A 12,925-nucleotide genomic window follows, 5' to 3' on the forward strand; every position below is an offset into this window, starting at 1 on the left:
CAAATAGTACACTACTTCGATGTATGTTTGTGGTATGCACTTATGAGGGCAGAAAAATGTGCTACTGTATGCTTCAAAAATTATTTGAGTAAAACACCAGCCAGTGATTACTTTTGGCTGTCCTTTCACAGTATGTAAGCCCTTGACAGATTAATAGGCACAAAATCGTACATCACTTAGATAGGTATGCGGTACAGTACGCCTAAAAAAAACATCAGTACACAACAGTGCTGCAGCACAAAAAAGCTGTGTACTAAACACAAAATTTCACTCTGTCAAAGACTATTAGGAATGGACTGCTGGGTATTATACCGTCTACAGACTAGTATAACCAGCAGATGATTTGTTGTTCGCATTTTTTAACATTAATGTGCTCTATGTAAGTCTATGGGAAATTGGTTGTCTGTGCACAAAATATGTAAAACATGCGGATGCTTTTGTAGCCAAGTAAATAAGTGACATGTCACAAAAATGCATATTTTACATATTCTGTGCACAGACAACCAATTTCCCATAGACTTAAATAGAGCACATTAATGTTAAAACACCCGGACACAATTTTGCAGATACATTTTTACAAATGAAGTATGCCTAATGCATTAAAATGAAAGGGGAATAAAATGAAAGAAAAAAATAATTCTATTGCATGATAAAATAAGAATTAAACTATAATGCTAGGTTTCCACCCAGGTTTGGTGTTTTTTTTTTTGAAAACTGCCACTGCAGTTTTTGAGCCAAAGTCATAAATGGATTCAGCAAGAAGGAGAAGTATAAGATTGGGTTCACATACGTCCTGTGTCCGGCATAGGTGAACTCAGCCTAAATCTCGACGCAACTGATGCCACAACTGATGACAACGTGCAACAGTTGTCATCAGTTGTGTGACATCTGGCGTCCATTGATTCTGGCATCGTCCGGCGTGTCCAACCATCCGGCGTCAAAATTGGGACACTGGATGATTGTGATACTGTCCCATTCAAATGAATGGGATTGGTCCTAGCATCAGGTTCCCTGCGGTGCACGCTGGAGTGAAACTCTGCCAGACAACTGATATATGTGAACCCAGCCTAAGTCCTTCCTTTATATATCCCATTCCTTTTGAATACAATTCAGACTTTGACTTAAAAACTGCAGTGACAGTTTTCCAAAATATGAAAGAAAAAACCCTGTGTGGAAACCTAGCCTTACTCTTTCTTCTGCTACCTGCTAATCTAGTGTCCCTCTAAATTAGCCTGGTGTTTATCATAGTCCTGAATTTTAATATAGAACCTACTGATCTGGAAAGTTTAAAGCTAAAGTGCTCAGTCTTAGGCTATGTTCACACGGTGGAATGTCCGTATGGAATCCGCAGGAATATTCCACACGGACATTCCTCTGCAGGAGAGTCCTATTGATATCAATGGGATTCTGCTGCACTGTGCCCACAGCGGAATTTCTGCAGCAGATGTTTCTGCCACGGAAATCTCAATTCCAGCGTCCACAGAAAGAATAAACTTGTCTATTCTTTCTGCAGCTTCAGCTCGGAAGTGCATTGCCGGGCAGACATTCCACACATTTTCGGCCATGTGAACCTGGCCTTAGTGTGGCTGAGAAGATAATCAGAGGAGTAACAGAAAACTAAGAGAGAATTCTGTAAGTAAAACAACAAACAACTTACATTAATTTTTTATCCCACAATTCTCCCTGTAAATGGGCGATTTATCATTTGACAACCCATGTGGACCGCTGCATGAATGATCTTAAGTACTTTCCTCCATGGTATTTTAGGAAGCTTTTCCAATAATGAGGTTTCCTTCTGATAGGTATATCCTGGAGTCTATAAAAAGTATTATTTAGGAGAACTGAGCCATTAAGTGAAAACCAAACTTCTCCACCCTCTCCCTGTTTAGAATGAAATGGCTGGTGGTAGGATATCCCAATGTGCACAGTGGAACAGCCCAGCAGTGTGGCTTTGTGACATGTAGCAGGACACCTTCAAAAGCTATAAATCAAAGGAGTGTTGCTTATTCTTTTGAGATCCAATATCCCTTTCTTGTTGATAATTCATTGTTACTTTGTAGTCGGTGCACAATGACAAGGCTGGCATCCCTTTACAAACGCCTGTGGTAAAATTGACTGATGTGTTCACTCAACCGGTGAAGGTCTCTAGGGCTTGGTAGTAGGTAAACTCTCTTATTATGTGTATGTTTAGATAATCCACCTGATAAGAATAATGACAAAGACTAATTATTTCAGAGAAAACACAACAGATCTATATTATGTTTGAGATGTTATTATTTATCTTATACAGTGTATTAGTGGATTACATCGGCAGGAAGGTTATATATTAAAAAAAACATTGTATATCAAAAAAATATTATACATATTATTATGAGCTTTATTTTAGATACCACATTATGTTATGATAATGTTTCACTAATTACAAATAAACATCTTTAATAAAGAAAGGCAACAGGTAGCCAAGTATCTAAAAACTGCATTGCAGAAAGGCCATAGTGCACATAGTTTTGCCATATGGCTAATGTGAACCCAACCTAAATGGAACCTGTCATTAGTTTTTAGAATTATAAGACACCACCATTTGTAATACATCATGTAAAGATGTTTCTAAAACAAAGTTCATGTATAAAAATATTTATATTAATGAAGGATGAGACAACTTTAAAAGTGAAACACACTGGCCCTCATTTACTAAGAGTGGACTGCCGGTTTATGTTTAATTTTGACTTTTCTGGCCTTTTTTTCTCTTGGTTGCACTTTTCCCAATCTTTTTGTCGCAGGAAAAAAATCTGTTGCACGATAATTTCTGTCGCAGGTTTCATCTGTCGCACGGTAAAATCTGTCGCAGGGTTAATTCTGTCGCATATTAAAATCTGTTGCATGCATGAATTTGTCGCAATGAAAACTCTGTCGCAGTGCAGTGTGAAAATATATATGTATAGAAATATATGACTAAATATATATATATATATATATAGAGAGAGAGAGAGAGAGATCTCTAGATATTAATAAATGCAATAAAATGATCTATCTATATATATATATATATATATATATATATATATATATATAGACAAAGAATAAGTCAGCCAGCACTTTAGTTGATACCAAACTATTATATGGACCTGGCCTACAGGTGCACGCTACTAGGCTTGATATACAGCAACAGAAGAATGCAGCAGCACACTGCCAGCACAAGGATATAGGTGAAACATGAAAATGCAGTTAAAACATGGAAAGCTATACAGCTATGGTGTAATAGATGCAAATGTGAAACTATGAAATAGTGAGGCACTTAGCTCGCAAATTTGTCTCCGCCGGTGGTCAAATAGCTTGGACCGTCCCACCGCGATAAGGTGGCCTCATTGGGACGGACCCTACACTGTGAATATGGCTCTGTGTGAACAATTCAGTAAGCATGGCAGGGTCTGGAACATCCAAGACACCTTATATACACACCTGATAGAGGTGGGTGGGGTGCAAGGCCAACATGGAGGTAGCCACTCCCACTTATGTGCAATACAGACAAAGAATAAGTCAGCCAGCACTTTAGTTGATACCAAACTATTATATGGACCTGGCCTACAGGTGCACGCTACTAGGCTTGATATACAGCAACAGAAGAATGCAGCAGCACACTGCCAGCACAAGGATATAGGTGAAACATGAAAATGCAGTTAAAACATGGAAAGCTATACAGCTATGGTGTAATAGATGCAAATGTGAAACTATGAAATAGTGAGGCACTTAGCTTGCAAATTTGTCTCCGCCGGCGGTCAAATAGCTGAATGTTCCAGACCCTGCCATGCTTACTGAATTGTTCACACAGAGGCATATTCACAGTGTAGGGTCCGTCCCAATGAGGCCACCTTATCGCGGTGGGACGGTCCAAGCTATTTGACCGCCGGCGGAGACAAATTTGCGAGCTAAGTGCCTCACTATTTCATAGTTTCACATTTGCATCTATTACACCATAGCTGTATAGCTTTCCATGTTTTAACTGCATTTTCATGTTTCACCTATATCCTTGTGCTGGCAGTGTGCTGCTGCATTCTTCTGTTGCTATATATATATATATATATATATATATTGTATATATATTTTAATACATATATGTACATACACACATATAAATGTATTAAAATGAGTGTATATATATATATATATATATATATATATATATATATACAGTCATGTCGTAAATGTTGGAACCCCTGAAATTTTGAAAGAAAATGAAGTATTTTTCACAGAAAAGGATTGCAGTAACACGTGTTTTGCTATACACATGTTTATTCCCTTTGTTTGTATTGGAACTAAACCAAAAAAAGGGAGGAAAAAAGCTAATTGGACATAATGTCACACCAAACTCCAAAAATGGGCTGGATAAAGTTATTGGCACCCTTTCAAAATTGTGCATAAATAAGATTGTTTCAGGCATTTGATGGTCCTTTAAAGTCACATGGGACAAGTAACAGGTGTGGGCAATATAAAAATCACACCCGAAAGCATATAAAAAGGAGAGAAGTTCACTTAGTCTTTGCATTGTGTGTTTTGTGTGCCACACTAAGCATGGACAACAGAAAGAGGAGAAGAGAACTGTCTGAGGACTTGAGAACAAAAATTTTGGAAAAATATCAACAATCTCAAGGTTACAAGTCCATCTCCAGATATCTAGATTTGCATTTGTCCACAGTGCACAACATTATCAAGAAGTTTGCAACCCATGGCACTGTAGCTAATCTCCCTGGGCATGGACGGAAGAGAAAAATTTATGAAAGGTGTCAACGCACGATAGTCCGGATGGTGGATAAGCAGCACCAAATAATTTCCAAAGATATTCAAGCTGTCCTGCAGGCTCAGGGATCATCAATGCCAACGCAAACTATCCGTTGACATTTAAATGAAATGAAACGCTATGGCAGGAGACCCAGGAGGACTCCACTGCTGACACAGAGACATAAAAAAGCAAGAATACATTTTGCTAAAACTTGAGTAGGCCAAAATCCTTCTGGGAAAACATCTTGTGGACAGATGAGACCAAGATAGAGCTTTTAGGTAAAGTACATCATTCTACTGTTTACCGAAAATGGAATGAGGCCAACAAAGAAAAGAACACAGTACCTACAGTGAAATATGGTGGAGGTTCAATGATGTTTTGGGGTTGTTTTGCTGCCTCTGGCACGGGGTGCCTTGAATGTGTGCAAGGCATCATGAAATCTGAGGATTACCAACAGATTTTGGGTTGCATTGTACAGCCCAGTGTCAGAAAGCTGGGTTGCGTCCGAGATCTTGGGTCTTCCAGCAGGACAATGACCCCAAACATATGTCAAAAAGCACCCAGAAATAAATGCCAAGAAAGCGCTGGAGAGTTCTGAAGTGGCAGCAATGAGTCCAGATCTAAATCCCATTGAACACCTGTGGAGAGATCTTAAAATTGGTGTTGGGAAAAGGCGCCCTTCCAATAAGAGAGCCCTGGAGCAGTGTGCAAAGGAAGAGTGGTGTAGGAAGCTTATTGATGATAATAAGAAGCCACTGATTTTAGTTATTGGGTGTGCAACCAAATATTCAGTTAAGGGTGACAATAATTTTGTCCAGACCATTTTTGGAGTTTGATGTGACATTATGTCCAATTTGCTTTTTTCCTCCCTTTTTTTGGTTTAGTTCCAATACACACAAATGGAATAAACATGTGTATAGCAAAACATGTGTTACCGCAATCCTTTTCCGTGACAAATAAAATTTCAGGGGTGCCAACATTTACGGCCATGACTGTATATATATATATATATATATATATATATATATATATTGATTCACCATTATTAATGAAATAATAGGGGACTCATAAACACTTGAAAACAAAGCTAAAATGTTATTTAAAAATTAAATTGTGCAAAAAAATAAAAAATTACAAGAATTGCTTGAAAAAGACGAGGTAGGCAAAGGAGCAAACAGCCAGAGAATTTACTCCGCTTTCTGAAACTTTAAACATGCTTTAAAGTGTAGGGTTTTCTTTCCAGAACATTCACATGATTTTCAGAGAAGTTTTCAGAAAAGACAAGTGATTTTTGGATGAAATGTAGAGAACACGTCCCTTTTCCCAAAAATAACGCCCATTATGTAGGGATTTTTTTTCACTCAGAGTGATTGAGATTTTGTCGGGTTTTCCTGTGGCACATTCTTTACGACAGAATTTAGGCGCAAAACCTGACAAAAAGAGTCGGAATCCTGTTAGTAAATGAGGGCCACTGTATGGAAATTTCACTTAAATGGGGAGATTTATCAATGAGTATACCCCCCCCCCCTTTTATTTTGCAAAAATTTGTGCAGTGACTTTCATTGTGTCTTTTTTGTGCATCTTTTTTGATAGAATATTTTCCTATATTCTCTACGTGCTCGTGTACCGGAGAAAGGAAAATGCTTTACACACTAATTTACTAAATGCACATTTTTTGGTTTATATATTAAAACTTTATGCAAAGGCAACTGATTTTGCGCAAATATAGAACACCGAGGAGTACACGTATGAATGTGTCAGACGGTTGATACATGAAGAAATGTCTGTGTTTGCGCAAAATTTATCAAGAAGCTTGCGCACGGTTGATAAATTTTGCACAGACATGCAAAAAATAGAAAGTACTGACATGGTTTAAAGGGGTATTCCGGTGAAAACCTTTTTTATTTTAAATCAACTGGTGGCAGTGAGTTAAACATATTTGTAAATTACTTCTATTAAAAAATCTTAATCCTTCCAGTACTTATTAGCTGCTGAATGCTACAGAGGAAATTCCTTTCTTTTTGGAACACTGATGACATCACGAGCACAGTGCTCTCTGCTGACATCTCTGTCCATTTTAGCAACCATGCATAGCAGATGCATAGCAGATGCATAGCAGATGTATGGTAAGGGCAGCATGGTGGCTCAGTGGTTAGCACTGCTGCCTTGCAGTGCTGGGAACTTGGGTTCAAATCCCACTAAGGAAAACAATAAATAAAGTATTATTATAATGTCAGCAGAGAGAACTGTGTTCGTGATGTCATCAGAGAGCATTCCAAAAAGAAAAGAATTTCCTCTGTAGTATTCAGCAGCTAATAAGTATAGGAAAGATTAAGATTTTTTTATAGAAGTAATTTACAAATATGTTTAACTTTCTGCCACCAGTTGATTAAAAAAAGAAAAAAGGATTTCACCAGAGTACCCCTTTAAATGATTTCTACCTCGCACCGACATTGATATATCTCCCCCCAAAGAGTTTTTTAAGGTGTACTGTGGAAACTGTTGCATGCACAGTCCACAGATGAAGCTGGTAGCTAGTATACCACATTATATAGAATAGTGCATGGTTAGGCAACCTTTGGTACTGCCGATGGTCCTCTTACATGATGCTCTTACAGCCAAAGCATCATACATCATAGGAGATGTAGTCATCTGCAGTGCTAAAGGTTGCCTATATGAAGCTGGTTTGAAATGATGTAGCACCGGATGTGGAATGTAAATAAAGCCAGGAGAAGCGTGTTTAATGAGTCTACTGCTGGACTCTTCTCTATCAAGGCTACTCCATGATGTCTCTGCTTAGGTAATTTGCATACAATGAGCAGCACATTCAATGTTGTATTTCTGTGGTACAGTACATCAGTCAGATGGTGCTGGACACCTTTAGAAATGTGTTTACAATGTGTGTTATAATACTGTGGCAGTGTTGAAACCTGACAGATTATCTGACAGACTAAGAACATTTAGGCCCCGAGTTATTAAACTGTGTGAGAGAAGAGTTGAAGAAATTTTTGCCCACAGTAACCAATCACAGCTCAGCTTTTAATTTATCAGAGCTCATTAAAGGGGAACTCCAGGTAACTACAATTTATCCCCATCCACAAGTGTGTGATCACAGGGGATCCAACCACTGGTGCCCGCCTTGATCCCCAGAACAGAGCCCGGTTACTTACCCACCCTCAGAGCAGAGCGGCCCCCATCCTTGGTGATGTGCAGGAGTGACAGTCCACTCAGCCAATTCCCGGCTGCAACAAGACCCCCATCTCAGGCAGTGACTAGTCGAGCAAATTCTTAATCCCGCATGTCTCTAAGGAGTGGGCCACTCTGCTCCGAGCAAAGGTAAGTAGCCAGGTCCCAGCTGGCAGACCCCAAGCGATCGCACACTTTTTCCTTACCCTGTGTGTAGGACATAAATTTTAGTTACCTGGAGTACCTCTTTAAGGGGTACTTCGGTGGCAAACATTTTTTTTTTTTAATCAACTGGAGCCAGAAAGTTAAAAAGACTTGGAAATTACTTCTATTTAAAAATCTTAATCCTTTCAGTTTTGGACAGTTCCTGACACCTCTGTCCATGTCAGGAACTGTCCAGGTCATGATCAAGCTGTATAATGCAATGCAATAGGCATAGCATTTTACAGTGAATGCAATTTAATGATTGCATGTAAAAGTCCCCCATGGGGACATAAAAAGTGTAAAATAAAAAAATGTTTAAAAAAATGTTTCTAAAATCATATAAAAGCCCCATCCCTAATAAAAAATGTAATTACCCTTCTTTTTCCATTTTACAAAATAAATAAAAATAATAAGCATGTTTTATATCTGTGGAATTGTCCAAACTATTAATATATACCATATATACTCAAGTATTAGCCGTTCCGAATATAAGCCGAGGCCCCTAATTTCACCCCAAAAACCCAGGAAAACCTATTGACTCGAGTATTAGCCTAGGGTTGGAAATACATCATCCCCCCGTCATCATCGCCCCCCCCCCTGGTCATCATCCTGCCCTCCTCTGTCATCATCCCGACTCCCACTGTCATCATCCAGACCCCCCCCTCATCCCTCCTGTCATCATCCAGACCCCCCTCATCCTCCCATCATACAGATCCCCCCTTTCCAACCATATCATTATCCAGATGCCCCTCATACCCCCCTGTCATCATCCAGACCCCCCTCATCCCCCCATCATACAGATCCCCCTTGCCCCCATATCATTATCCAGATCCCCCTCATGCCCCCCTGTCATCATCCAGACACCCCTCTCTTGTTGTCTACTCACCTACCCAGTTGCAGCTCTGTCGGTCCTTCCCTAGCAGCCGTCCAACGTCGCTGCAGGGACCGTCCGACTTCTAGTGGGGAGGGTGAGCCGGTTCGGGCCATCCATCTTGACTGAGAGCCCCTCTTCTCCGCTGTGGGCTGGCCCCAGACTAATGACGCTGCATTGAAGCCGCTGCGTAGGGATGCCCCTGACGTCACGGATGTCTGCTGCGCTCGGACGTCCCTGCACGGCGACGTCAATGCAGTGTCACTAGTCCAGGGCCGGCCCGGAGCTGAGAAGAGGGCCTCTCGGTCAAGATGGACGGCCAGGACCGGCTCACCCTCCCCACTGGAAGTCGGACGGTCCCTGCACGGTAGCGTCACTAGTCCAGGGCCAGCCCTGAGCGGAGAAGAGGGCCTCCTGGTCAAGATGGACGGCCCGGACCGGCTCACCCTCCCCACTGGAAGTCGGATTGTCCCTGCAGCATAGATGGGCGACGATGGACAGCCCGGCCCATCCCATCGCCACCCCCACCGGTATGCCTGCGATTTTTATTTTTCCCCATCACTTGGGGGACGTTTTCGGCACGAAAAATGGTGCTGAAAATGGTGCTGAAAAACTCGGCTTATACTTGAGTATATACGGTAATATAAAGATAAACAAGCATAAAGCATAACAAAATACCAAATGACGAGGAGAAAAACTAAAACCCAAAAGTGAAAATTGTCTGTCTCCTCAAAGCCAAAATGTGCTGCATCCTTAAGTTTGCGGTTGAAAAATATTACAGTGTGAATTCAAGCTACATGGGAGAACAAAGCCAATATTTTCCTGACAAAATTAGGGGAAAAAAAAGCAATGACAACTACATTTTGGAAAATAAAGGGCTACTCAAATATATACAATAAAATTTTTTTTTTTTAAATAAATAAATCAAACCCTAAAAAATTAACTAAATAAATGATAAATCAATTAATAAATACCTAACCAACCAACCATTCAGATGCACTGAAAAACCCTGAGAAAGTGGATGTCTTCCATGTGGCCTCTGCATAACCTACTGGCCCATGGTAGTGAATTAATATATGTCTTAACTGGTTAAGGAATAAACAGGTTAAATGTACACCAACCTGGAAAATCCCATAGAGGATTTGGAGTGTTGTTAGCTCTATTCCTGTACAGCATTCATAAGACATATTGGCCCTGATTTACTAAGAGTGAAATAAAGTTTTTTTTTGTGGCTTTTTTTCCCCAACAGATAGGGTTTACTAAGGTTTCCCTACATTTTGTATTTTTCCTACATTTTGCTTTTTTCAGACATGCTCTGAACTGTGGGGTTTTCTAGAACTCAAATCCACCACATTTTCTGTGGAAACCTTAGCAATATGTTGGGGGACACGACCCTTTTAATAGCCACACCCTTTTTTCAGGTTTTCTACATAAAATGGAGAGTTGGTCAGGTTTTCCTTTTTTTTTTTTTTTCCCTAAAATTTTTGCGCAAACACAATTTGTGGTGCAATGTGCCAAATTCTGGTGCACAACCCGACAAAACATATTGGGTTTACAATAGTAAATCAGGGACATGCATTTTACAACGTGACTCTTTACTTGAAGAAGTACCTTGTAGAAGTTAGGTGTCCACAAACATTAGATAGACAGTGCTCACTCTCCAAGTATTAGTTTGGACCTGTATAGAAAGTCTTCGAGCAAAAAGTGTGTTCTGACCACTGCTTTGAAATTCTTTTTTTTTTTTTTTGCTAGAGAACTTTTTATGTATTTTGCTAACCCCAATGGCTTATTGTGTTGTCATCTAAGACGTAAGATTGATAGTCAACTTACAAATGTGTATTATCATGCTTGTACAGTTACTAAAGGGGTTAAAGAAGTAAAGTATTCCTTTTTATTTATTTTTTATTCTAAATTGCGCTGTAATACCAGCTTTAGAAAGACTTATTACTGGGCATGATAGCCAATATGTGTGACTTTGTATAGTAAAGTTAAAGGGGTACTCCAGTTTAGAAAAATGTATCCAAATGTCTGATTCAGGATATTGAGTGGGCCCCACTCCGATAAAGCTGCAATGGAATATAAAAGGCAAACTTAGTTGTTGTAGTTGTTGTTTTGAGCTGTAATTTTTATTAGTACCATTTGGGTTAGATGGGACTTTTTGATCACTTTTTGTAGATTTAATTTAAGATTGTTTTTATTGAAAAAAGAGGTGATTTGAATTGTTTATTATGAGGGCTTTCTAAAATATTCCTAATACTTCTTACTTTACTTCTTAAAGGGAATAATGTGTTGCATAGTTATTTGACTGTTGTTCTATTATACTTTGCCTATTGCAGCCACAGAGGCCTTCAAAAGCCTCCCTGCTGCCATGCCAACTAAGCACTTAGCATTGCCCATGTCATCTATGTGGTTAAATAGCCAAAATAAGTGCATTGTGACAAATTGTGTTTTGCGCCTTTGACAAATGCAATATTAGGTAAAATGTTGTATTTTTCCTATTTTTAATTGGATAGAAAATAAAAAAAATATTTTTTCTAATGAACTTACAGGATTTTCCAGGTATTGTCCGACTAGTGACCAGGTAGAAGGCCACACCAAGGAACTACAGATGATACATGAAAAATACTACTTCTTTGAATACGGTTGCGATCAGAGTTAACTCTGATGGATACCACTGAAGATATCATCTTCTGATAGCAGCTGACCCTGGGTGAACTGTACAGACTTTACCATCTGTCTAACCTTGGTACAGCTACCATTGTCCGTAACTTGGCGTTGTTACGCCGAGCGCTCCGGGTCCTCGCTCCTCCCCGGAGCGCTCGTCTCTCTCTCGCTACCGCAGCGCTCCGGGCAGCTCCACTGACCCGGTGCGCTGCGATACCGTCTCCAGCCGGGATGCGATTCGCGATGCGGGTAGCGCCCGCTCGCGATGCGCATCCCGGCTCCCGTACCTGACTCGCTCTCCGTCTGTCCTGTCCCGGCGCGCGCGGCCCCGCTCCCTAGGGCGCGCGCGCCGGGTCTCTGCGATTTAAAGGGCCACTGCGCCGCTGATTGGCGCAGTGGTTCCAATTAGTGTGTTCACCTGTGCACTCCCTATTTATACCTCACTTCCCCTTCACTCCCTCGCCGGATCTTGTTGCCATTGTGCCAGTGAAAGCGTTTCCTTGTGTGTTCCTAGCCTGTGTTCCAGACCTCCTGCCGTTGCCCCCGACTACGATCCTTGCTGCCTGCCCCGACCTTCTGCTACGTCCGACCTTGCTTCTGCCTACTCCCTTGTACCGCGCCTATCGTCAGCAGCCAGAGAGGTTGAGCCGTTGCTAGTGGATACGACCTGGTCACTACCGCCGCAGCAAGACCATCCCGCTTTGCGGCGGGCTCTGGTGAAAACCAGTAGTGACTTAGAACCGATCCACTAGCACGGTCCACGCCAATCCCTCTCTGGCACAGAGGATCCACTACCTGCCAGCCGGCATCGTGACAGTAGATCCGGCCATGGATCCCGCTGAAGTTCCTCTGCCAGTTGTCGCCGACCTCACCACGGTGGTCGCCCAGCAGTCACAACAGATAGCGCAACAAGGCCAACAGCTGTCTCAACTGACCGTGATGCTACAGCAGCTACTACCACAGCTTCAGCAATCATCTCCTCCGCCAGCTCCTGCACCTCCTCCGCAGCGAGTGGCCGGTTCTGGTCTACGACTATCCTTGCCGGATAAATTTGATGGGGACTCTAGATTCTGCCGTGGCTTTCTTTCCCAGTGTTCCCTGCACTTGGAGATGATGTCGGACCAGTTCCCTACTGAAAGGTCTAAGGTGGCTTTCGTAGTCAGCCTTTTGTCTGGAAAAGCTCTGTCATGGGCCACACCGCTCTGGGACCGCAATGACCCCGT

Source organism: Hyla sarda, chromosome 1 (assembly GCF_029499605.1).
Source record: "Hyla sarda isolate aHylSar1 chromosome 1, aHylSar1.hap1, whole genome shotgun sequence".
NCBI classification, from domain to species: Eukaryota; Metazoa; Chordata; class Amphibia; order Anura; family Hylidae; genus Hyla; species Hyla sarda.